This window comes from Pipra filicauda, unplaced genomic scaffold, assembly GCF_003945595.2.
Source record: "Pipra filicauda isolate LSUMZ 115617 unplaced genomic scaffold, ASM394559v2 scaffold60_size3304689_pilon, whole genome shotgun sequence".
Lineage (NCBI taxonomy): Eukaryota > Metazoa > Chordata > Aves > Passeriformes > Pipridae > Pipra > Pipra filicauda.
The window spans coordinates 1,248,323-1,274,429 of NW_024104765.1; the positions used below are offsets into that span (position 1 = coordinate 1,248,323).

Below are 26,107 nucleotides of genomic sequence, written 5' to 3' on the forward strand. Positions count from 1 at the left end.
GCCAAGTTTATCTCTCTATATAGGATAATCCCCACGGTGTTCTGTCTTTGCAGCTTTAGCAATAAACCTTGTTTCAGTTTTAATTCATCTTCTTTGCATTAACTGTATTGTTTTTTTATTTCAGTAACAAAACTATGAATTACAAATCCAAATATAACCCTATTGTACTTATCATGGTTATGGCACTCACAGTTAGGTTCATTAGGCTGATGCATTAAAAACCTTACTGACAAACTGAATGTCTATGAGGAGCAGAATCATGGAGTTTTAGACTAGTGCCACCGTTCTTGACTATGGAGAAGTGTCATGGTTTAACCCCAGCTGGCAACTAGGTACCACATAGCTGCTTGCTCACTCCTCCCTCCTCCACTGCTGGGATGGGAAGGAGGATGGGAGAAAAAAAAGTAAAAAGAACCCCTCATGGGTTGACATAAGTTTAATAATTGAAACAAAGTAGAATATAATACTAATAATACTAATGATAATAGTAATTAAAAAAAAATCAAATAAAATTCCAGAAAAACAAGTCATGCACAGTGCAATTGCTCACTACCCACTGACCGATGCCCAGCCTGTCCCCAAGCGGTGATTGGCAGCCCCTAGACAACTCTCCCCTGCTCTATGGGTATGGAATATTCCTGTAGCCAATTTCAGGTCAGCTGTCCTGGCCATGCTCCCTCTTCACTGGCAGAGCATGAGGCACCAGAAAGTCCTTGACTTAGAGTAAGTACTACTGAGCCACACCCAAAACATCAGTTTGTTATAGATTCTCCCGCTGAATCCAAAACACAGCATTGAACCAGCTACAAAGAAAATTAGCTCTATCCCAGCCAAAACCAGGACAAGTAGAACATTGCTGCTGTACTGTTTCTTCTTCAATAGTTAAACAGCTCCGGATGAATTGAGGGAGGGAAGTGGTTAACGCTACATGTGTGGAACATTCTGGACTGGTCCTTGTTTATCTGGTGACTGTGTCTTTCTTTTGTTATGAGAATAAGTGTTTGAATACATTTTTACAAATTTTTGATTTTTAACATAGCTACCTGGTTTATTCATATTGATACACTTAACCAAGAATCATTAATCTGTGTTGCGTAAGTCACTGAATATATTTTAGATGTATCACAGAATGACAGAGTGATTGGGGTTGGACCTCTGGAGGTCATCGTGTCCAACCCCTTGCCTAGGGCAGAGCCACCTAGAACCAGTTGCCTGAACTGCTAAGTTTCTTTGCAGTGTTTTGTATTGGTGTTACATATGTAAATGTATGTTTGATTGTTCTGTATCTTAAAAGGAATTCATGCACCCATGTCTGTAGTGCTTAAGAGGGATACTTTAATCTCTTTTGGGTTGAAAAATCATTGCAAGTTTTGCAATAAACAGTGTTCCATTAGACAGGATCATACACTGTACAATTCATAAAAACTGCAAAAAATGGGTGCACAGCTTGATTTAACAGACTGATTGATGCATAAGCATAGCTGAGAAGGATGGAGCTGGAGTGGGGTAGGAAAGACATTTGCCTCAAGAAGTAATTCTACACGGAACATATGGTTTTTGTGGTTTAGATGTGACTTAAGACTTGGTATCTGAAGTATTTGGATGTGAAGGAGTTGGAAGTGACTGAAACCTTGGCAAACGATTTCAGATTTGCTGATTTCATGCCGAAGGTGCAACCAGAGTGGGCGTGGTTTGAAATGGGTCAGAGCAGCAGAAGGCCTTTTGCAGATATTTCTTCAAACTTCTTTGGCAACGTTGTTCACCCAGTGCTGGGACTGTCTTCAGAAATAAGTGTGTATTGCATAAACTAACCTTATTCCTGGATTCTGAGCTTGTAGCATCTGGGTCAGCAAATGTGTCCTACTGATATATTCAGCCCAGTATGTTTTGATGAAGCAAAGATCTTTTACCAAAACTCTGCTGCTGTCATTGTTGTGCAGTCTGTCCCAGCGCATACTTTTTCTCAAGAGTAACCCCCCCCTTCTTTCCTCAAAATCTGCAATTGTAAAAATCTTACTGGAATGCCGGCATATGTCTTCAGAGAACCCGAGGGGCATTTTTAATGAGAATTGCTTTGGAATTCCTTGCTTGATTTATGAAGAAAAGAAAAAAATAATAATTGAAACAGTATCCTCTTACCTCTTAAAATGTTTGCCTTTGACTTTATGGTGGTAACAGCTTAACTTTTGCAGATGCAAATGATATAACCAAATGTTTGCCTGTTTTCCACTTACAAGTACAGACTTTCTTTGCTTAAATGCAACACAGTTTGAGAGGGGCAGTGGAAAGGTAAAGGACTAGAAGTCTCTGTTCTAAATTTGAAATAAAAGAAATAAACATTCAGGGCCTCAGCATTGGATATTTCCTGGAAAATTTTCCTGTGACTTGTCTTTGAGAAATAAAGCTGAAAATCTTTTAGCAGTTTGCTGCATTGTTCTAAGAAGGTTTTTGTAACTTGAGACAAACAAGGCAGCAGGTCTTTGCTTTTGGTTTCCTTTCATCAACCCAACTGTGTTAATGTATGCATTTCTTTCTTTGTTTTTGAACAAGACTTTACATTACAGCCACAGAAATAAGGCAGGAGCAGTCATTCTGCATTATTTAAGTTCATAATTTGTAATCACAACTCATAATGATGTTTACAGGTATAGAAACCCACTCCAGCCCATACTGAGGTCACCAGTTACAACAGGTGCTCTAAGTCTTATCAGCATCTACACTGCCTTTCAGAAAGTGCCAAACCTGTTCTCATTTATGCTGCACTCAGCCACTAGACATAATTTCTCACTGTTCAGTAACACCTCCCTCTCCTTCCCCCCTCCAAAAAAGAAAAAAAAAAGCTTGACTCCCAACATTCCTCTCATGTCTTATGTATATTTGTGTAAGTCCTTGGCAAGAAGCTGACTCTGTTCCTCACCACTAACCAGTCTGCTTCTACTGCCTTGTATTCCTGTTTCTTCCAGAGTTTATTCCTGTAGTTCAAGTACTGGAGGAGGCGTATACTGTGGTTTTAAACGCCCTGGATACGAGTCCTGTGGATCATTAGCATGGGCAAGTAGTATGAGGGAATGCAGAAGCCTGGGATGCTGCTGGATACTTGGTTTTCTGTAGCTTTTATTTGAAAAGGAAATTAAACATGAAAAACCATAAGAAGAGCATGCTGTGGTGTAAACTTTAAGGACATCATCGTGTATTTGCTACCCTGTGGAAGACATGCCTTGTGTGGTGCACAGGACAAGCAGTGACTGGGCAGGGCGCTGGAGAGGTAAGAGTGTACTTTTGTGTGGAAGCCGTGACCTGGAACCCAAGGGCAGGCTCACACCATTGGGAACAACAGTTGACTAATCCTGGCAGTTCCTGCACTCACTATGATTTCCTTTGCAGCTTTAGTGTTATATTAACTCCTTCTCCTTAGTGTTATATTAACTCAGGGCAAACAAGTTCCTTAGGTTTCTCATTGCACTCCAAAATTGACACATTCATCAAAACTAGGATAATTTTTGGTACATCAGTTGCTTTTATTGTATTCTGTTGCATGACTTTACACTGCACATAAATCTCAAAAAAAACCAATGTTTCAGGATTTTTGTCTCCTCATTTTAATACTTATCGCTGTAGTACTATACCGAGGGGTTAGATCTCTGGGAAAGTTTGTTTGCACTACACTACTGATGGTCAATTCACAGGAGTTTAAATCCAGGGAATGAAATAATGAGATTTTTGTCCCTCATCTGATCCAGAGCAGAACTGCCTTCTGGAAGTGCAGAGAAGGTATTCTTTGAGAGGAGACTGGTAGTCTGTTGCAAAGGTTGCCTGGATGCCAGGTCCAGTACTCAATTAGGACATTTCTTGCTCATGCTGGTTCCACACACTTTGTTTCAATCTCTTAATGGGTTTTTGTCAGCTTTGGATCAGAGCAAGCAAGAGCAATAAAAATGGTGGTAAAACCTCCTGCAGCTTCTGAAGTGAATTCCTGTGTATCCTTATCCAAGCAGGTCTGTTAGTAAACCATCATGCAGTCTAGCAGGGAGGAATCTTTTCAAGTAGAACTTTTCCGAGATGAAAATACAGATCTGTAGTTCTCAATCTCCAAATCTAGTTCATATAAAATCTCAGATGCCTTATAAGAAAACAGCTCCAAGTCTGTTGATGCAAAATTGCAAGTATTGTTCTCATATGTAAATAGTTTGTCAATGTTAGTGGAGGTACAAAAGAAGAAAAGGTAAAAAGAAAACTCTACTCACCAAGGGGACGGTCCTGCTCTGCTTGATGCTTCTGGCAGAAATTGTGCTTTGTAGGACAGGAGCAGGATCGATTTCAGAGTCTTCATTTCTTTAGCCTCTGCAACTTCCTGCTGAACTACCTTTTTTTTTTCCCTCCTCAGTAGCCTGAAACACATTCCAGAAATGTCTGTGTGAGGTAGAAGAGTAAGAGTGCCAAGGCTGCTGATGAATAAGGGACTTTGTGATGAATCTTGTAAAATTGAACCTTTTCATTCAGAGAATGTTTCTCCATTACCAAGACTTTCATTCCCTTCTTTTGAATTGCAGGGGAGAGGAGGAGATGTTAAGTGTTGTCCTGCAACACTTCCCTCTAGCTTACCTGAATTACCAGAGGGATGAATTGCTTTGACAGTGAGGGCAGCGGGTGGGGGAAAATTCAAAGGGAGTTGATTCACTTTGTTAAATCTGGTATTACTTCACTTCTAAAACTACTCAGTTTTGGAAAATTTAAATTTACATTGGAAGTTTGATTTTGAACTTACTGATCCAAGCTGAGAGATGATAATTAAACTTTCAGTTTTGAAACCAAATTTTTTTAAACGACATTCAGGTCTTACTGACTCCCATTTCCTTGGAATAAATCTCTCTTTAGATTGAATGTTTTTTTTTCAGTTCAAAACTATTTTGCAACAGTTTTGTTATCCTAAAATTTGTTTTGTTCATTGATACTTCAACTTGGAGGTTCCTGCAAGGTGAATTTGGATCGCATGTGTATTTTATCCCAATGTCAGAATCCCAAACATGCTTTTTTTTCCCCCTGCTTTATATAACATGCTTAAGAGTTTTCCTGTAGTAACAGCAGGAGAACTGTGGCAGTTTCTAACTTAAGGTGACATGCAGTGTATGTCAGGGCTGCAGCAGCTGTGTCCCAGGAGTATACCTTGGTAAAATTAGCCAGCACAGCTCAGATGGTAGTATTTAATTACTAAGAGGTAATAATAATACGTAAACATAATGTGTGAGCTGTCACTTCAAGAAGGGGCATTTGGTGTAATGGAGGAACTGCCTTGCAGTTTGACAGGAGTCCTTGCTCACAGTTAGCAGAACTGAGTCTCATAGACTTGTCTCCAAAACTTTAGTTCTTCATTAGGTCTGACAGGGTATCACACAAACATTTTTGAAATTAATGAATCCATTATTTGAAATTCCTGTGGCGTTTGTTAACTTAAACACTTTGAGAGAGAGAAGTGTCTTTAAATAGTTCAGTCATTTTACCCCTTCAATAATTGCAGGAGCTCCTATTGTGTCCGTTTGCAATGTCCATTCTCTCCAAATTGAAGCATGGAGCTCTGCTGCAGCAGAAACTGCAGCATCCTTTCAGCATTGCTGCCAGAGCCATCAGTCTCCAGCTTCAAGGGAGCTGCCCTGTCTCCACAGATTGCTTCCAGCTTTTTGCGTTGGCTGCTGATGTGTTGACTTGGCAGCCGCTCTTGTCTGGGAGAGCTGTTTAGAAGACTCTAATGCTTATGTTATACAAAAATCTTCTGGACAAAATATCTAACTTGAGAGGTAGGCTGCTGCTTTCCATGCTGCACCCGAGTTCTGTGTTTCCCTTCTTTATTTTGGACAAGGAGTTTGGCTGGGAAGACTGTGCTGCCTCTCTGTGCTGCTTGTTCAGAACAGTTGCAGCAGCCGGTATGCCTTCAGATTTCAGGGGGAGACCTTGGAAATCAGTGGCAAACATCCAAATCTTTTCAGTGCTGGGGGAATGTCCTGGCAGGGTGCTTGTTGAGGAGCATAGCAAGATGGGTGGCTAGATGGGACTACTTGCCTCCTTTTCTCTCCATCACCAAGCAAGAAAGGAGAGAAAACAGAAGAGGGTGCAAGAAGTTCCAAGAGCAAGGCAGCCTCTCCTTCCCATGCCTGTGGGGTAGCACCCCAATAGCCCATGCCACCAGCAGCACCTGATGCAGAGGCGCGCTGATGCCTATTCCCTTCTCCCTGTAGACTGAAGATGTCAGATGTGCTCTCTGCTCTCCCTGGTGCTTTTGTTGTGGCAGGGTGCCCCAGGAACACAGTCCTTCTGAAGAGCTCCCCAGCTCCCCGTATTTACGGAGACAGTAGAGGTCTGCCAGACTCAGGCATCACAGATGAGTGAGTAGTATATGGGGATCTTGCTCCTGCTTTCTAACCTAATGGTTTTCTGTGTAAAACCTTGCTGACTGATGGGGGGGGGGGGAGAAGACAAGCACAGTCTTCTTTTCAGAGTGCTTTTTGTGATCAGTTTTGTCCTCCGACCTGCAAAAGCTGATAGGACAGGCATAAAGCATCTTTAAGGGAATGAATCCTGTCATAAATCATGATTGCTTCTTTTGCTTATTTGAGAGAATTCATTATGAAGTCTGTTCTTTTAGCTGGGAAGCTAAAAGCACTGCCCTCTTTGGAAGCAGACAGCAGATCCCTGCAGAAAACAGAGCTTTAGACACATGGTTCCCTGCAAGTGTGCTGAGATACTCTTTTCTCTTGTGCCAGCAGGCAACAGTCTCTACTCCCAGCAAAGGTACTCCCTCAGTCTTAACCCTTTAACATTACTGTAAAGGTGAGGCTTTGTTCTTAAGGAAAGATGGAGCTGGTATCCTTAGTTCTCTTCAGACCTTTCCTTCTTTCTTATGAGATCATAGAAACTATTGATTGAAGGCAGAAAATACTGAATATTGTGAAAATTGCAGCGTGCATGTGCCCAAGAAAATTTGCGGCTGTATATTACACATCCTGCAGACTGGCATGGAGGGGAGGGATTTTCTACCCAATCTAAAGGTTTGGGGGTTGGGTGTTTTGTTTTTGTTTTGTTAAAGGATTGTGCTGTTGCCTAGTGTTGTCGCTACAAATCTCCAAGCTGTAGCATCAGGACTGAACATGTTTTGCAGGCTTGCTAGCTCTGTCATTGCTGCCCTCCTCTCCCTAACCCCAGCTTGCCACTTCCTCATTCATTTAATGAAGACAGAGGGCTCTTTATTGTATGACAGTCAAAATGTAATATGATAGTGTTGCAAGAGAGCTGGTGGAGTGGTCATTACCAGGTGTTTGATGTTTTCTATTTCAGGGAGGTCTGTAGCTGTAAGAATGGTTTCTGTCTTACTCAGTCCCTATGCAGGAAGGGAAGGCAGGTTGGGAATGCTTTGTGTGGCACCATCTGTGCAGCCACGGGCCTTTCCAGGGACTGCAAGTCGATGTGGATGATGTAGTGAGTTAGGTCCCTCTTGACTTCCTGATATGGTTTGGAGCTGGCTCCCTGCCAAGTCTCCAAACCTTACCACAAGAAGTTCCCCCCCCCCAAACCTCAGGGAGAAGAGGGAAAAAAAACCCAAGAGAATCGAAACAAGAGAGAGACAGATAAAGCAATATATAAAAATATATTTACACTTATATTACAGTTATATACAATTGAAATATATATACAACTTCAAAAGGGAAAGGGAAGGGGGAAGGGAAAAAGGAACACAAACAAAATAAAATATACACGATCAATAGCCCAAAATCTAGCAACTAAAAGAATTAGCAAAAGAATATCTTACTACTCTCCTCGGGACAACAGAATGTCACGATGGAACGATCGCCGGCAACCTCCGTCTCCCAAGGTCGACAAGGCCTTACCAGGCCTCACTCCCCAAACGCGACAGACTCAACAGCAGGGAAAACCCACACCCCCAAGCCACCGGAACGAAAGAGGGGGCGAAGGCCTCTCCTCCTTTCTTCTTATAGCCTGGCTTACGTAAAAATCATAGGGAATACCGGGTAAATCTGGGCACTTCCTTGGTTACAAACTGATCACCAAGGAAGGCCCAGACTAAACTACCACACCTCCTGAGGAGGAATGATGCCTACTGCTCAAACAGAGGTGAATGTGGAGTTGGGTCTCACAACAGGTGGAAATGTCTGAATTGGCGAACCAAATAGATGTGAAAACCTGTACAGAGTCTCCTAAAGATCCAAATTTAGAGGACATTTTTCCCCAAAGGAAGTATGGGCAGATTTGTTGTCATATGAAGTGATCAGGATTGTTCCTGACTTTGTTCCTGGCTTCTCATGGAAGCTGAGGTTTCACTACCGAATGTGCTTTTAGTATACTGCTCAGATCATCTGATGTAGATATTCCTGCTGCTTCTGTTTCACATTCTGTTGTACTCCAAGTGAGCCAGCACTGATTACAGTGTTGTCTTTTCTGGCGGGAAGACTAATAAAGCAGGACTGATGAAATTGTTGTTTCAGAACTGCTTCCTGAAAGACACATCCCTCATTTTGTGGGCAAATTCAATAACCATAATATGCTTTCTTCATTTTTGAAAATGTGTCCCGTGAAACATGTTATCCTATATGTTATCCCCCGAACGCATTGTTCTTTGGAAGTAATATTAACTGTGCATATTAATGGACAGTAAGAGTCTCTGACAAAGAGAACATATATAGCCTACATGGAAAACTAGCTTAATTCTCCTATCTTTAAAGATCAGTTTCTTTTTGGAGCTTCTCTCACAACAGTATATTTAAAATAAGACACTGCCAGTGGCTGTCTTGGACAGTTGAGCCATTAAAGCAGTCTCAAAATGAGTTAATAGCAGTAGGAGCCTACCATTCTCTCTGCGAAAGATGTGTGACCTTTTTTCTTCTATCAAATTGTTTATAGGTATTTAAAAAAGGGTTACTGCAAATATTCCCTTGCTGAAGGAGAGTTCAACCCACCATTGGATGTAATTATATTCCCATATGAAACAATCCTTTGACCCACTAGTATCTCGTGTTTCTTCTGGAAAGTAGAATACATGCAACATAAGCCCTAAAACTGAATTATTGCTACAGTCATTGTACAAATGAATTTATATTAAAAGTGACAAAGTCTTCTCATATTTTTCCAGTATATGTGCTGATTAAGATTTTCTAACTTCATATCACGTAATAGTTGAGTTTGGAAGTGATGGCTGGAGGTCTGTGGAAGCTGTACACTTTGGATGTTAGTTAGAACAGTGCTTTAAAAACCTGAAGAGAACTAAATCAGGTCCTCGTACACCAGGTTGATTGAAGATGAAACCACTTTTGTCTCAGTAGCTTTCAAATGTATTGCTGATCTCCCAACAACCACACTGCTATTGATTTCATCTCTAGTAATCATTTCATAGCTGCCTTTACATCATTGCCATGTTTTTGTCCTTCTCCCTTGACTGAGCTTTTGAGCAGTGAGCATCTAGTGAAGGTGATGACAGTGGTGAAAATGTAACCATTCAGATAAAAACAGCAGGGATGTTTACACCAAAAGGTTTATACTGGGTATTTATACTGGATATTCAGCTTCACAGGTGAAGCAGTGAGATCTTGTCAGGACGTCAGTCATTCCAAGAGTGATTGGACAGGGCAGTGCAGCTGCTTTTGTGTGTGCAGTGGGAGCTGTGCTTCAGTTTTAAGACTCCTTTTACCCTGCAAGGTTAACAGCAACTCCTGGCGTTGATCCTGAGCACCTACAGCTGTGAGTTACTTCCAGCCTTGCCTCTTCACTTCTGTTTGGAAGTGGTGGTACCATCTTCTATATAAGACAGATGGTGGGTTGTGAGGATTCCTTGTGGAGGTTGAATCTGTTCTGTAACTCCTTCTCTACCCAGAGAAGCAACATTCTGTGACTGCTGTGCTCTGCTTTTATCACAGTGGTCCTTACTGGTCCAGAAAAACATCCCAATGAGACCTTCCACTCTTTTTTGGCTGCCTCAAGGTAGATGAATTGCACCCTTGAGAGTAGTAATAAATATGAGTTTGAAATGGTTTATGTTGCTTTTTAACTTTTATATTCCTTCCTTGGTGTTTCAATTAAGGCAAATTAAAAATTAGTCATGTAACAGGGTATATGATAAGGTCATGCAAGTTAGCAATTTAAATTAATTGTGTATGATGAGACAATAAAGAGGTTTCAGGGGGTATTGCAAGTGTACTAATTCATTATCAGTGAGAAAAATAACAGATTGAGAGTTGCTAGGCTTAGAGGGATCCCAGGATGATGAAACCATCCACAGATCTGGAATCCTGTACACTGGGATCCTAGATAAACATCCAGACCTGCAGACTGTTCAGTCATCTGTATTACATTGTCATCTCTTTGTCAGTGCAAAAAAACTGCCACCACCCAAATGGGGACAAAATATCACATACACTTCCATGTGTATGACCATATCTGCGGTAAGTGCTTGTTTTAATTCAGGTGGTCAGTTTGCTGGCTGGAGATTTGTGTCTGGTTTCAGCCTTTGGAAGCTTGAGATATTGGCACCACTGAATACTTTTTTGAACAGATAAACTACGTGTTACATTTTTTTTAAAATTTGAGGCAGGCAGTCATCTTCTTAATAATAATGATAATGTATTTTTGTAAAGTATCTTACGTAATTTTCTGAAATCAAAGCACTGGGTCCTAAATAGCTGAGCTTCATTAAGCAGATGAAATGAAAGAAGAGAAGCATCTGGCAGAAGAATGGAGGACAGTATAAAAATAGAGGCATATGTTAGTTTGAGTACCATTAGTCATTTCTGTTATTACATTGCCTATGAACCTCTGCTCCATTCAAAGTAGAAGACTGAGCAAACAAAGCCAATTTTCAGGACATTCTCACAGTGTTCCTTTCTTCCTGAAAATAAGTGGCTGAAGCTTGGGGAAATTGGAGGTGCCTTTTGGCCAGCAGAAATCTTTGTCACATGGACAATTTGATAATGTATCCTAAATAAGTCTTCAGAAAGCAAATCAGTAATGTTTTGTACTGCTTTTAATTTTTTTTTTTTCCAATATGATGTTTTCCTAGAACATGTGTAATGATTCATTGTGATTGGTCAGTATGCTGATCCTGGATAATATTACTAAAATAAACACACCCCTTATTTTTACGTATTTATTTGTATAGCCTGTACAAAGAGGCTGACTTGCTTCGTGCTGAGATGCAGAGTTTTTGCCTTAGGCTTAATGGAAACCTGTATTTCAGAAACATTAATGATTTTTTTTACACTGTTAATCTTGAGTTAAAGAGTCAGTTTCAAACTTCTGTTGGAAACTCCTTGTTTCAGGTTTTGGTGGGGTTTTTATTGCCATTCTTGTATTCTCTTTATGACTGTTTGGCAGTGTATTCCTGGATAGTAAAGGCAGGACAGCAGTTTGCAATTCTTTTAGTTTTTTCTTCTTTCCACCTCTTCAATGACAATCTTAACCTTCTTTTGTAGACTTTGTGTCTTCTCTCTTCTCAGTGAGTTTATAAATGTGAACCTAAACAGGTGTAGAGACATTGGTTGAGCATTTTAATTGAGATGATGTTCCAAAATGTCCCAACCTCCCCCTTATTTTCTCTTGTGGACTTTCTTTGTTGTAACTAGACAAGGTAGGAAAATGAATGGCTATACGGGCTTAGCTGGACCAAAAGCTCTTCCTCCCTGCCTTACACAGCGGCCAGAAGTATATGGCTAGGGAAGAGAAAAAGAAAGAAGAAAAACTAACCCTCCCTTGACTCCATATGAACTTTGAGCATCTACAACATCCTTTGACAAGGAGTTGCAGAACTGTTGCTCTCCTCTTGCTTGTTCTTAAACTGGTTTCTCCCAGCTTCCTCTGATTTTTATTTAGAAAGGGCAATGAATAGTCCATCCATGTGCCATCTACATTGTGCCTGCCCCATGCCACCTCCCTGCAAAGTTTCCTCTGTTTCTTTCTGAGGATTTCTGATTCATCTTGACAACCCTTATATGTGAACTGCTGTCTCCTTTTTGGGCAGGGAGGCCAGAATCTCATGCAAGATTTGATATATAGACTGTTTTATGGATCATGTGTTTATTCAATGGCATTTTGAGGACCTCTTTTGGTTTTTTGCCCAGCAGCTTCTACTGCTTGGACCAGTTGATTCCCAGTGCTTTCACTATGGCTGGTTATTGAGCTAATGTTTCACTAACCTTATTGTCATCCCAAGATCCTTGCATGTCAGTGATCAGCTCACCGTCATTTCACGTGTGATATCCAGCTTGCCAGTCCTTTAAGAGGAGGGTCCCTTCATTACTCCATCAGGAGAGCAAGCGTTCACCCTGTCTGTGCCCTCCTCCCTCCCCATCCGCAGCCTCTCTTGGCACACTCCCACATCACTCCATTCCTCCTGGGAGGACCTTCATATTCCACTGCCATATGGTCAAGTTCATGCCTTTTTATTCTGTTTTCTTTTTATTCCCAAGACTGTACTGGAAAAGAAAATGCCAGCCTTCCATTTCTAAAACTCTCTCTGTATATTGATACCTTAATGGATTTATGCTTAAGATAGTTGCTTTTATGGATGAGCAGCCCTTGAAAGAGGGAACAAGGAAAGATGCATCTCCAGCAGCAGATGTCTTGCAAACACACCCATTTGGAGGACTTCAGAGCATGTCCTGCAAGTAGTGTTGGTGCAGCACACATATTCAGGGGTGTGTCTGAAATAATTTCTGGGATTTTTTTTTCTTTAGAATAAAGAAATAATATTTCTTTATATTTGGGAATAACTTCTGAAAAATTCAGAACAGAAATTGTTTTTCTCTACAAATTGTTGTCTGTAACATGTTAGTTATAGACTTTCTCTAGACAAGATAACAATAACCTGTTTGATTTCCTGAGTTTCATAAATGAATGTTTGTGTTCATTTCTGAGGATGGAACAGTTCTTTTGCTGCAGCGTAGTTGTTGCTGAATGTTTAATCAGACTATATTCATATAATAAATGTTTATATCTTCAGCAGAACTTTCTGGTGATTTTTCCTGATGTTACTCTACTGCTGCTGTAGCTGCAGATAATGTGTTTTTTTTGTAAACCATGGCATGACTTCGGAAGAGTATCTGACCTAGAGAGTTAAGACAAATATTTATATATTGTATGAGAATCGAATAATCGCAACATTATTTTGGAGATGTAAACATGACTCATTAAAGTTTTCTCTAAAATAGTTAAGAAGCATTGTTTATATTTTAAATGAAAACAGTAGTTGCTTTTAGGGAAGGGTGATGAAAGAAGGATGACCGATTCAGGCAAAACAGTGGAAAGTGTGGGATATGTTTAGTACGGGTGGGTGGTGAATATCCTGAAGTCATGGTGCTTTGAGCTGAAGAGCTGTAAATTTGTGTAGGTCTTAGATTAGCCTGTGAGATGTAAATGTCACTGTTACTTGTGTGTTTTTATGAAGCTGGTAATTGGAAAAATTAGGCTCTGCAAAGACCTCGCCAGGTCTAGGAATCATGCCCCACCACTTTGTTTGCTTGTAGTTCATCTGTGAATGAAAGAAGATGACTATATATTCTTTTATTTCAGTGTTGCATGCCGCAAGCCTGAAAGGGTCTGCTGTTTGTCTTGATTGTTTTACTTTTCACCATAGCAGTGTTTCAAACACTGAAGTCTTCTCTGAATGTGTTGTAAGTCTCCATGAAGGACCAGCACGGTTAGGATTGGAGTTGATCCAGCTCTAGGCTGCACACTGGTATGACGCAGGAAACACTTTGGCAATTGTACTGAAGTGATGCATCTTCCTGAATATAATCCAAAAACAAACAAAGGAACAAAAAGGATTTTTCCTTTCCTTTGGCAGGTTTTCAGTGATACTTATTCCTCTGACATGACCTTTCCAGTTATTCATGAGACATCCCAGGAGAGGCAAGACACAAATTTCTAATATAAGTAATAAACAGAAGCTTTCCTTCTCCTTACCTAAAGGAGTATTTTAATATTGCATTAAAGAGTATTTTAATATTGCATTAAGGCAGAGGGTAGTTTTTCTGTGGCAGGTCATTTTTAAGTCTTTCACACAATTTTTATGCCAAAAGACTTCACTGATTTAAGTAATACTGTTACAAAGAGATATTAAGAAGCTCAGGCAAGAAAGGCAAGGCACATTTTCTCCTTCATTTTGAGATGAGTTGACAGGGAGGCATACAGAGGCTCTTCCAGATTACATGAGCAGCACAGAAAAGAGTTTTGTACCAGCTGTACCTATGTGATTTTGGATGGGCAAAGAAGAGGCTTATGATGCTTGAGCGAAGAGGCAGGAACATCCTTTCGGGAAGAGATGAGAGCAGGATCGCAAGACGGGGAGTGTGAAGACAAAACTGCACCTTGGAACCAGGCGGGCTTGTGCTTTGTGGTGCTCTGTCTCTGTCCTGCATGGATACCACTGGTCATGCGGGGAGCAGTGCCGGAACAAAATGTGACCTCATCTGAGTTGCTTACAAGTGCACTGGCTCACTGTGTTGTTTTGTGTGTTTAAATTTATTAATGCATAATAATGTGAGAATTCAGCAAGAAATCCCATTCCTTCTCACTTCCCTCTGCATCGAGGCTGCTGCCTGTATTGTTTCCTTTCTCCTTTCTTCTTTGCCCTCTTTCTCTTCTAATGTTCCCCAGATATCTGCCATAATGGAGTTTTACACTGCTACAGCAAGTGCAGCACCTGCCATGTGAAATCTTTTCTCTTTGAGTGAAAGCTTTAAGCAACACTTCTTCCAGATAGAGATTGAGGCCTTGGTATCGCTGTCTGGGCTGGACATTTGATTAATACAGGATCCTTTTATTGTCACCCTGCCTTTCTGCTCTTCCTCATTAGAAATCAGTGACTCTTCCCCAATTCATTCATGACACGGAGAAAAGAATGCCTGATGATACACATAGATAAAGAAAATATATAGCATGCATTCAGCTAGTAAAAGGAGCTGTTTTCCCACGTGGAGAGGGGATTAGGCTGGGATTGTATTTGCCTTCTGCAGCTGCTAGTAGAAGCCCAATATATGTGCATATGCATGCATGTATGTGCACACACACATACATCAACTGAGCACAGTTGCTGTTCATACATAATTTTGTTTTGTGTTTATGTTTCAGTGAAGGGATGTGGTGGCCTGGCGTTGTGGGGGTTTTTTTCCTCTGAAGGTTGGAAGTGGTTTTGCTCCTGCAAACTGCTGTTAACGTTAGCACTTGACAGCACCATGTCAGCAGGGGTAATATTTATTTGCTGGGGATTATCCAGGGAGGTGCTCCAAGGAGAGGTGTGGGGGTGTGTTTTGGCCAGAGCACGGTGCCCTGGGGACATAATCCTTTCCATAAGGAATTGCACGGTATACAGAGATATGAATGGGTATGTTGATAATTTACTGTAACCCTTTTAGCACTTACACCCAGGGTTTTCTCCACTTTTTAGTGATGTAGTCTTTCCAGATGCAGGCAGCATGAATATATGCATCAGTTCACCTAGGGTTAGGGTTCCATGAGTGCTCTTCCGCTGTCCTCTCCCCGCTACCTCCCAGCTGAGCTGCTGCTGGTCACACCAGGGCTAGCATTTGGGGCTTGCCTCAGTTCCCTTCAGCCTGGGTGGGAGCACAAGAGCAAGACGTGTGGTGCAAAGCCAAGCCAACAACAAGCTCTCTTGGACGCATGTGCCAGGACAGTGTGGATGAACTGCAAAGAGAGACGGGAGTTGCTCAGGGGAGAGACATCTCAGGTCCAGCTGTTGCTGAAGGGGATTTGATGGGGAGCAGAAGCTTTCTTCTGTGATGGAGAGCAGATTGTGTGCAGTGTTGGTGGAGAGACCAGTGCCTTACCCCAGGGCAGAGATGCTGAAGCTTGGGACTGCAGGGTTTGGAACTGGCTAGAGCCTGGCTATAGGGCTATGTGCCAAGGGTGCCTAGAGCAGGGTTACCAGGTCCGGTGTGGTAGGTGGTGTTACAGAACAGAAGAAGGGAAAACTCCCCTTAGGTGTTTATAAACCATAATGTAGAGTGTAGAAAGTAATGTGAATTAAAACATACATATAGAAACATATTTGATATATATAAAGGTATCAAATACATATATCAAATTGATATATATAGAAATATATTCTGAATGTAAGGAAAGCTTCACTTTTCTCACCTTGTTGGTCTTCACAGTCAGTCAGCCTTGGTGGTCTTGTGCTTTTGTGATTCAAGTATCTGACAGAAGTAAGGATAAAGATGAGTTCAGGTGAAATGAACATGAATGAGACAAATGTTCTTGTACAGGTGCTGTGTGAGTGCTTTCTCAGTGAATGATGTTTGTCTGTCTACTGCCTTGGCTGTGTTCTGCCTCCAAAATGTACTGGATTCGCCCCAAATCATAAAGTGGAAGTGACCATAACATGACTTCCTTTATCTTTCAGTTGGTTTTACTTCTCTTTTTTTATGTTTTAGCATAGTAAAGCTTTTTCATCACAGCAGTTCCCTAAGAAATTTATTTTACTGCTGTATGAACTGATCTGGTTAATAACTCAGTTTCAGTATTAATTTTTTTTAATGCATTGTTAGGTGGGTACCTGAAACTGTCGACTTTCTTTGGTAGCGGTGCTACAGATCAAGAAACCAAAAGTCAGATCTCATAAAGGGGGTATTTTCAGAAGCACCTGTTCACTTTGTTTATGGAGGTACGTCTCCAGCACAGAATGAGCTTCATTCTTGCAGCTCTGCCAAATGAGCTGTGACACTCTCTTACTGATGCTGCTGCTGCAAGTAATCAGCTAGAGGTTACTTTCCTGGATGAAATACATTTAAATGGCAGTGAAGGAGAAGACTGTGATTTATTTTGATTGCTTTTCTCCATGATATTTGCATACTGCAGTATGTAATATGAACAGCTATATATAATGATTTTTTTTCCATATGACACCATAAATCAAGAGAGAGTTTAAAAAAAACAAATTGCTTTTACTGACATTGCCTTTTCCTTTGAAAAACCCAGGAGGATCCAGATCTGAGTACTTCAAATGAATATATTGTTCTATTTATGTCGAATAGAGCAATACATTTTTCTGTTGGGTAGTGTATCTCTGAGACAGATATCATCACCTGAATATAATAAACATTTTAAGTCAGCCTTCTTTGTTTACATTTTCATTCCTAGCTCAGTGTTGAAGAAGTAGTTATAAAACTGTTCATCAGAGGTTTTGATAAATATTTTTCTATAGCTGCAGTGTTATTAAGATGTAATAACGTGTTTGAGATGGGCTTGGGGAAAAAAGCGCTTAATAACAAAGCACTGTACTAAGTATTACAGAACAGCTGTAATTTTTTTCTTGTTACGAAAGAGGTGATAAATTAGTGTGTTTTACTATGCAAACTTCTTCTTAGGTCCAGCTTCTTTTAAATTGACAAGGACATGAAAGTAAATATGACAAAAATAGTTACAATCGCTCAAAATTCTGCATTATGAGTGCACAAATGGGAATTGAGGGCGAAGGGACACCTTTAGAAAAACAGAACATAAACTGTAATCTGTTTGTAACAAGCTCAAATGATACCAGTTTCAGAAGTGTGAGAGCTTTGGAAGGAACTTAGGCAGCGCTGGAAGAACTTGACTTGCTTGCTTGCTGGCTTGGGTATGGGTGCATGTTCGTCTGATTGTTTTTTCAGACAATTGTGCCAGCGCTGGAACAGTTCTTGTTTGGCACAACAACACTTCAGTGCACCGAGACTGTGCTGCTTGTTTCATCCCAGCATCTGGCGAGATTAAGTATTAGCGCTGCTGTTTAATGAACAGTTTGAGGATGTGCATGAGTGTTTGGGGTTGTTTTTGTTTCCTCTGGTTTGTAGCTGACAAAGCCGTAGGAATGAACAAAGCCTTCCAGACCGCCTACTGTATAGATTAATTTACAGCTGCCAGTTTATATTAGTTGTTCTATTTATTCTGCTTGGGTGCTTTTTTGAGGAAAGGAGTATTTCTTAGTCAATTGTCTGGCAAAGAGAAAAGAATTCAAGAAATGTGAAGCAAACAAATTCCCGCTAATTAGACAAGTTTTTGGCAGCTGAGTTGTTTGCTCCCTTTTCTTGTGATATTATGGAAGGACTGAAGTTCAAAACCAGAATTTCAGTTGACGTCTGAACTTTGTCTTTAATCTCCTGTACTTTGCTTTGGTGATGCCAAGGCTTGGTGAATAGCAGCTCTAACCAAATTTCTTTTCTGCCTACTTAAAAGCTTGGTCTTACTGAGGGTTTTGACAGCAGAGCAGCATACATCTCTTGCCTCTGCAGCTCCTATGATGCTGTAGGTTTATCAGGAACCTCTAATGATCTTTACTTTTTTTCCCTATAATTCTCCTTCTCTCTGTCACTGTATTGCACTGAGTCCCAGCTCTGTGTGCTGAATGTCTGACACATCCAGAGACTGCTGGCTCTGACTGCTGGGGATGTTCAAACCAGCGAGCAACCCTACGCCCCCTGAGAGGTGACCCTCATAACCACCATTAGGTAGTTATCAGTGAGGGCAGGAAAAATATATCTGAGAGTTTATCCAAGAGCCTTATGGATATGTCTGGATATGGATAATACAGACTGGCTGATGTCTTTGTCTGTCTTCTAAAATAATTGCTTTGGTGGGCTCAAGTAGTTCAGATGGGGATTAGTTAGTTTACTTATGGCTGGATCAGGCACACTGGGAGATGCACACTGGGAAATGCACTCTTCTTCCCTACCCCCAGTGGAGCTGCAGCTCTTTGTTGCCAATATTACTGGGAACAAACTGGGCTAAGTATAATCTTCAATGATCCTGCACAGAGGATTCCTTCTCCTCCTTCTGTCTACTGAGTTGCAGGGTGGGGAATAATGCACTGTGGGCTTCTGGAAATGAAGAGGAAGGTAGTAAGACATGAGACATCCCAGATGTTAAGAAGAGACCAGAGTAACTGCTCTCAGGACCCCACAGGGTCAGGGGAGCCCACTCTCTGCCAAGATATCCCCAGTGAACTGTCAGCTCTGAGGCAAGGCGAGGAAGTAAAGTCTCTATAATTCACTTGAAAATCTTGGCAGGTAGCAATTACCGTATCTTGTGTATTTTGATGCAGGTGTCTAATGAGGGATATGAGAGATATATCATGCAGAGATAGATACATAGGCATATATATTTACACACACACAGGTGTCTGACTGTGGCGACGGTGCAGGTGTTTGCTGTGCAATGTGCAGCTTCATTTGAGAAATACTTTCTACTCCTGTTTTGATCTTTATTATTTTTGAAGGTCTTTAAATTGATCTGGAAATACCCATTTAATGAACGTTGTTCTTTTAACTGTTTCATATCAGATGTTATATGTGTGCTCCATTTAATACGAATTTTATTTTTTGAGTATGTCAGAAGTGACTAAGTGAAAGATTTCAAAACCTTATTAGCTAATCTTGTGTTTCTAAGGTTGTGTGGGGAAAATGGAGCTGGTACTGGATTTCTTTGAAGTATACTTTGACATACAATGGGTACTTAGAGTTAAAAACAAAAAAACAACCCTCCTGAGTGCACTAAACCCCAAAACAAATAGTCAGTGAACTATCAAAAAGAAAAATGTTATATATGAGTTTTTTGTATTGTAACCAGTCTTTAAGGTGGTTTGAATTAATGAATAAAACTATTTAACCACCACTGTTTTTACCATTGTACTTGAAATACCATTCCCTCTAAAAACAGCTCTGCACAATATTGAGAAGTAATAATCATGATGTATAAAAAAAATACCAAGCAATTAACTGTTTTCTAATACTTTTCTTTGTACTGAGTAGACATTTATGAAAATACGGTATCTTTTTGGTTAAAAAACAGAACTGTCAAATTTTACTATAAAGTTTAGATTCTGTTGCAAATTGTTGTGTCCTTATCATTACCAGAGATGCCAAGCTTTCACATTTTTAAATCACATGTAAAATTAGTTTTTATAATTAAATCAGTTCCTCGCAATGCCTCACATATATGCCAGTTGAATCTGCTGCTCAAAAAAACTCTAAGGAATCTTCCTGTTGTACGTAAAAGCCCAGGACTTGTCGAGTTCTCTTCAGAAGGTGTAAAGCTGGGCGAAATGTATTTTTTCTGTTGCAGTTGTGGGAGGTTTTATTCCTGGGGCTAAATGCCAAAACTTCAGCACAGCTGACTGGTAGTGCAGATTTTCAGAATTATTTTCTGGACAGCTGGGGTGGGTTTACAACTGTGCTACTTTGCTCCAGCCACATCCAGTTCCTCTGCCATGGACTTCAGCTGTAGACAGCTGGGGTACCTGCTGGCTGCTGCTCTTCTTCTCTCTTGATAAGATGGTACAGCAGATATAGGATAATCATGAATAATACTTAGAGTCAGTATTTTTCTTCCTGTTTTTAATACAAACAAGATGATCATAAAATGGTTTTTACCTTAATTTGTGAAAAATATATGGACATTTAAATCCTCTTACTGACCTTTTTGCCTATTATTAAATCACTGAGTTTTATTTATGGAGTCACTTTCAGAAATTCCCTATGGTTCTCTTTTGTCAAGGAAGTTTTATTTATTATTTTATATTGTATGCATTGTTTTATGTTACAGCTGAATAAAGAATCAAATTTCTTCATTACTATGTACCCAGCAGCAATCTGAAAACCTTAGGACCTGAGTAGATGGGACAAAACTAGAGTATATCTCAGTACCTGGCTTCTTTATTTCGTGTAGTTCATGCTGGTTTTGTAGGGATCTAAAATCATTACCTTGTTTTGATTCTTATCAGTAAATTGAAAAGTCTGACAAAGAACTACAGAGATACTTAATTTCCTTCTTTCTCTTTCATTCTGCAAAAACATTTATCTGTTGCTATCTGTTACAACATCCCAATCAAGAGAGACTTCATCCTTGTGTGGGTGTGAAAGGGAAATTGCCCTCCTGTGCATATGAGCAGAGACCAGGAATCAGACTCTATCTCTGTTAAGCTTCCTTAAACATTAAGTAAGAGTTTTAGAGTAAAACCTTTGACAAATGTTGTGGTTGAAGACCTTCATATCAAATGGTGGTACAGGTTTTCTGTTTTTCTTTCATGTGCATAAATGGCTTAAACAAATAATGACCGTTGACTACATTATAAAAATGTATATTCAGAGCATACATAATTAATAAACCCATGTAAAGTGATTGGTGTCAATAAAAACCCACAAACCTCCACAAAAATACTTTAACTTACATTTATATTTTTTCTTGAATGTTCTCCTTTCAACTCCTGACTTTTTTTTCCCCCTTCTTCTGGTGGTTTTTTTTGGAGCTGATGACAATATTGTTTTGAAAAGCGGACCTTTTTACTCACTATTTTCATCATCACATCTATTCATTTTAGTGAGATCTGATGGACTAACCTCAAAATAGTGTGCTTGTCGGTTTCTCTTAAGAGAACAAATAAAGCAGAAGGTATTTGGTACATTTTTGGCTTTGTTTTGCAAATATTCAAGTTGTAGCTATCCAGCTGTGTTACCTGATTTTGAACCCTTTTCCTCTTTTTATTCATGCCGCAGATGGGAAGCTGGCAGTGTACTGAGCAGGTGTGCACTTGGAAGCACAATGGGTGTACTTTCTGACAGACTTGCCTGCCTGTCCAGATCTATCTGTGCATCTGCTCTGAGCTGGATTCTTGTGGGAAGACTGGAAATGGTCAGCAGTGGAAGAACAGTGGGAACCACCAAGGTTGAATCCCATATTTGGGTTTCGACATCCAAAAGACAGATGGGTCAAAAAGATTGACTGCCCTCACATACGTATATGGAAAGTATGCATTTTAGTTTATGTTAGGTGATGGAAAATAGTTCCTGTATTTGCTAATGTATTTTAAACATGTTGATTTAGTGAATGTGAGAAAGTAAATAGGTCATTTTGCGAAGTCTTTCAGGTGTTAGTGAAACATCAGGCTATGCAAATTTGGACATTTGACTCTTAAACCAACCTATCTACCTGGGACTCTCATTGAATAAATGGAAAGAGAAGTATTTCCTCCAAAGGGATGTACAAAATCTCCAGATTAGGTGCCTAGTGTGGATTGCCTTCTATCTCTGTCTCCATAAGCGTGTCTGCAGTCTTTGAAGACAGTGGGTCTGGGCAACCTGAGGATATGCTTCCCAGTCCCTTTGTGGGAAATATCCCTCTCTTTAGATTTAGAAAGACGGCATAAACTTAGGGAACAAAGAAACAAGGAAGAATTTATTCAACGTGTTGGGTCTTTCTCGCACCGAGTTTCCGGGGAAAAAGACCCCTTCGGTTTAAATTCCATACATTTTATAGTTTCACAAAATCCCACCCTTTTCAGATAAGTTTTAATGGATTCATTTTTACATAAAAAGGTGTCTTTTCTCTGAAAAGAGGCTTTCCCTTTATCCCAATTGGCTGCAAGCCATCCCCTGTCAAAGGTGATGGATCTTCCTTTGTTCTTAGCCCAAAGAGAAGAAGAACCTCATGTACAAAATGGCCCTAAAAGATTTAATTTTTAAGAATTTTCTCATTTCCCTTATCCCACCAAAAGACACCCTGATACCCAAGTTCAGCTCTTGGAACTTGGATATCTTACAACTTCACGATATGCCTATTTATATAAAAAAACCATATTTTTATTTCTCATACCTTGTCTGTACTGCATGGTGGTGGTTTGTGTTCCAGTATTGTGGTGAGGGAGAGAGGTGGAGCTGTGCAGACATCAGATTCTTCTAGTGGGAAAATTTAAGAATTTGGTCATTTGTTTTAATTAATTCCTATACATGGTGGTCCTAAAACTCCCCATATTTTAGAGACAGCTGAATAAGTGACGTTTCATAGGCTAGCCATTCTGTTGTTATCTAAAGAGCTCTGCTGTTCTCATTCTCGCTGCTGCAGAGCCCTTTTTTCATCTTTGCCTCTCTTTTTGCCCCTTTTGGATGGAGGGGCATAAATCTCTTAGAAACGTATAGCTAAGATGTCAGAGTACTTAATGGAACAGTGACACAGCTACTCGTGTTCATCATGAAGCATTTAAACAGAGAAAAATAAACTAAACCAGTACGTTCATAAATATAAAGGTATGTTTTCCTGCAAGGACAGTAACAGTTCTCTGGTGTCTGTGCATTGTAGACTGTTACAGTATGTGATTTTAATGTGTGTGCCTTACAGTGGCTGTGCAGTTAGCTGAATTAACGTTCCTTTGACAGCCATAACTTTAAATTGACTAGCTTCTATGTGCCTAAACTTCCCTTCTACTATTTCTCCCCTTTCTCGTTTGATTTTCTTCTGAAAGACATTAAAGAAACTAGCAAAAGAGAGGAAGGAAGATATAATGGAGAAATGCTATAATTTAGTTGAACACATACTTGAATTAAGAAGAACCATTCTTTTTAAAATTCCTGTTTTGGAGTTGTATCACAGGCTGGCCATCCCTGTTCACTTAAAAGAACCCACACGGATTTTAATAACAGACATTACACTTAGCAGAAAGAATTCTTCAGCGTGCTATGTTACGGATCAAGAATATGCACAAATTAAACGTTCTAAGATTCAAAAAAGTAGCTTAAAGATTTAAATCCATTTGTAACATGAACAATAACAAGCCTTATAGCTCTCTGGGTATCATGAGTTGGAGTAAAATCCAAACCCCATCAAAGTTAACAGTAAATTCCCTGTGATATAATAGGGTCAAGGATCGTACTTATTTTCTGCTTAAGGTTTTGCATAGGTAAGATCAGATGTACTCAAAGTGGCATGAGAAATGGCTTTGCTGCTTTAAAGATACTAAATGATGGAGAAATGAACCGTGGTGAAAAGGTGCTGGGAATCCCGTGGCCTGCAGATGGGAGCTCAGGGCTATAATTACAGTTCAGAAGTCAGCCTAGAAACAGTTTCTAGCTCTTTCTGTAGGAACATGGAATCCTTGACATAGCAAAGTACTTTCTTTAATGGATTACCTGTTTGTTGTTATATACGGGGTTCTCACCATCTGAGTGGAGGTATGTGAAAATTAGAAGTGAGGTCCCTTTGTGGTCAGAGGAAGGGGCCAGCAAGAACCTGGGACACTCATCCTGTGTTTCCCTTTCTCCATTGACTGTAGAAGGAAATTAAACTAGTCTAAACCAAATCTTTATAAGGTTTAAGTTAGGTGAGATGTATCCAGCATGGAGACTATTGCAAGGCTTTGACAGGGCATTTATACCCAATCATTAACTTCCAGTTAAGAGAAAGAATTTCTAATGTATTGCCTGTAAATAGTGTAAAATAGGAATATAATGAGTGGGAGGAGCAGGGAACTGCAAAGAATTGGCTGAAGTCTCCAGGGTTTTGTCTTTTCCCTTCCCCCTTGCACCTGGGTGGATCAATAGAAAGGGAGAGCAGTTGTATAATGGCTTTTTTTTGCCCATCACAATGTGCTGTTAGTTTGACACATGCAATTTACTTGGAAAAGCTTAAGTAGCCTTAATAACAGAAAGTCCTAGCAGAGCTGACACTAATGGTCTCCCCCATTGTCAGTCTCAACAGAGAGATTAAAAACTGAATGAACAAAGAGACCCAATTACCATCTCCCCACTCTGGATGTTGCTGCATGAAAACAGGTATGAGCTATGACAGTGGGTCTTTGGGCAGACTCTTGCTCTCTGCTGTGGCCTGGTGTGAGACAGGGCTTTACTGTGCTCTCAATTTTGTACCATTACTGAGGGCTGCTGCAACATCACCTAGTCCAGCAATTTTTACACAAATAGTGAAGTCCAGTCATCTTGAAAGAAATTCAGTATATTGTGCCATAATAATGCACGTTATTGAATACTCTTCAGATAGTAACCATCTGATAGATTGTGTTAAACCCAGCCCAACTAGGTCTACCCTTTTTTTATCCAGTTTTGCACGAACAAATCATCTTTTCTCAGACAAAGCTCTTCGTGAGGTGCAACAGTGCAGCTCTGCAGGGTGCACAGCCGGGGACCAACATGTCCCCAGTTCGTTGGGTTGAACTTGCAAAAGTGCCTCAAGGAAAACAGAGCATCTGTTTCTGCTGTCATCTGGAGCTTGGAGGGACTTTAATAATATAAGCACCGTCTGTGAATGGCTAAACACTTCCTTTTATGAGTGCTTTCCTCAAATATATTATAAAGTACAGTGCCAGCTCTCTTTTTTCTCCCTTCTCTGGGACAGGTTGAAAAAAATTGCTGCTGCATGTGCTATATATTTTGTGTCTGTTTTTTATGGCTACTGTGTGGAACGCTTTAATTGCAACTCACTTTTCAGTAAGACTGTTTCGCCCTTTTTTTGGGAGTGTTGCTCATTATCTGTATCTCTAGCATGGCAGACCAGAGATTTGTCACCATTAGGAGAAAAACAAACGTGTTTCAAGAGGGACCTAGGTCAGTTTTACCAACATAAGATTTGATCAATGATGATGATTGTGAAAAGTAAATCCCCCACCTTATTCAGTCTCAGTATTGAGAAAAAACAGATCACCTTTCAGCGAACAGCTGATTTTCTAAGATACTGTTGAGTTGACAAATCAGCTGTTAAAACAAAACTGTGTCCCCTGGATTTAGAAGATTAACATCTAAATAATAGTTACAGCATCAATATCAACATTGTCTAGCCTTATCAGTCTTTGTTTTATAACTCGTTGTATTTTCCAACATCACTTACAATACTTTGCCAGGTATACCAGGTGAATAGTGGAGCTCAACATATTTATATTCAGAGGTAGTGAAATACATGCTTTGCCTTTTATTAACCGAATACAAGTATATGAAGGTGTTTAATTGATGATTCTATAGAGAAAAAGTTGCTCTTGTACAATATAATAACTAATATTAATGCTGCTAAAATATATGTAATATGCATGAAAAATAATGTGTTTGCCTAAACACAGGTTTGTACAGCTTTGTGTGTTTTTCTGTGTGCATACAGTGTACAATTGAACTCTGCACATCAGATGAATGCAATATTTAATCTGAAATGAAATGCTTAACACTCTTAGCAACAGTTCGAAGATGAGGACAGCTTTATTAGTGTTCTAGAGTCACACTTTCTTAAACTCAAATTCTCATCTTACTGTGGATAATTAAAGTTTTGTTGTTGATCTCTAGCAATTAGAATTTGC

At 40.0% G+C, this 26,107-nt stretch overlaps 1 protein-coding gene and 1 long non-coding RNA gene across 4 annotated transcripts in view; one reads left to right on the forward strand and one right to left on the reverse strand.

The window, feature by feature from the left end:
• ANKRD6 (ankyrin repeat domain 6) overlaps nt 1-26,107 on the forward strand; it is an 89,159-nt gene that overhangs the window by 12,935 nt on the left and 50,117 nt on the right. Inside the window, exon 1 of one of the 3 annotated variants that reach the window (XM_039388123.1) lies at nt 8,104-8,121. The exons of the other annotated variants lie outside the window; for them this stretch is intronic. The gene's annotated coding sequence lies outside the window, so the exon portion shown is untranslated. Of the gene's footprint in view, nt 1-8,103; nt 8,122-26,107 lie in introns of those variants that run through there. 3 annotated transcript variants of the gene reach the window in all.
• Nucleotides 3,518-7,983, reverse strand: LOC120324621. Its single transcript, XR_005566077.1, has 3 exons — nt 7,799-7,983; nt 4,245-4,388; nt 3,518-4,143 (listed from the first exon to the last, which is right to left on the reverse strand). It is a non-coding gene; the product is annotated as an uncharacterized LOC120324621 (long non-coding RNA).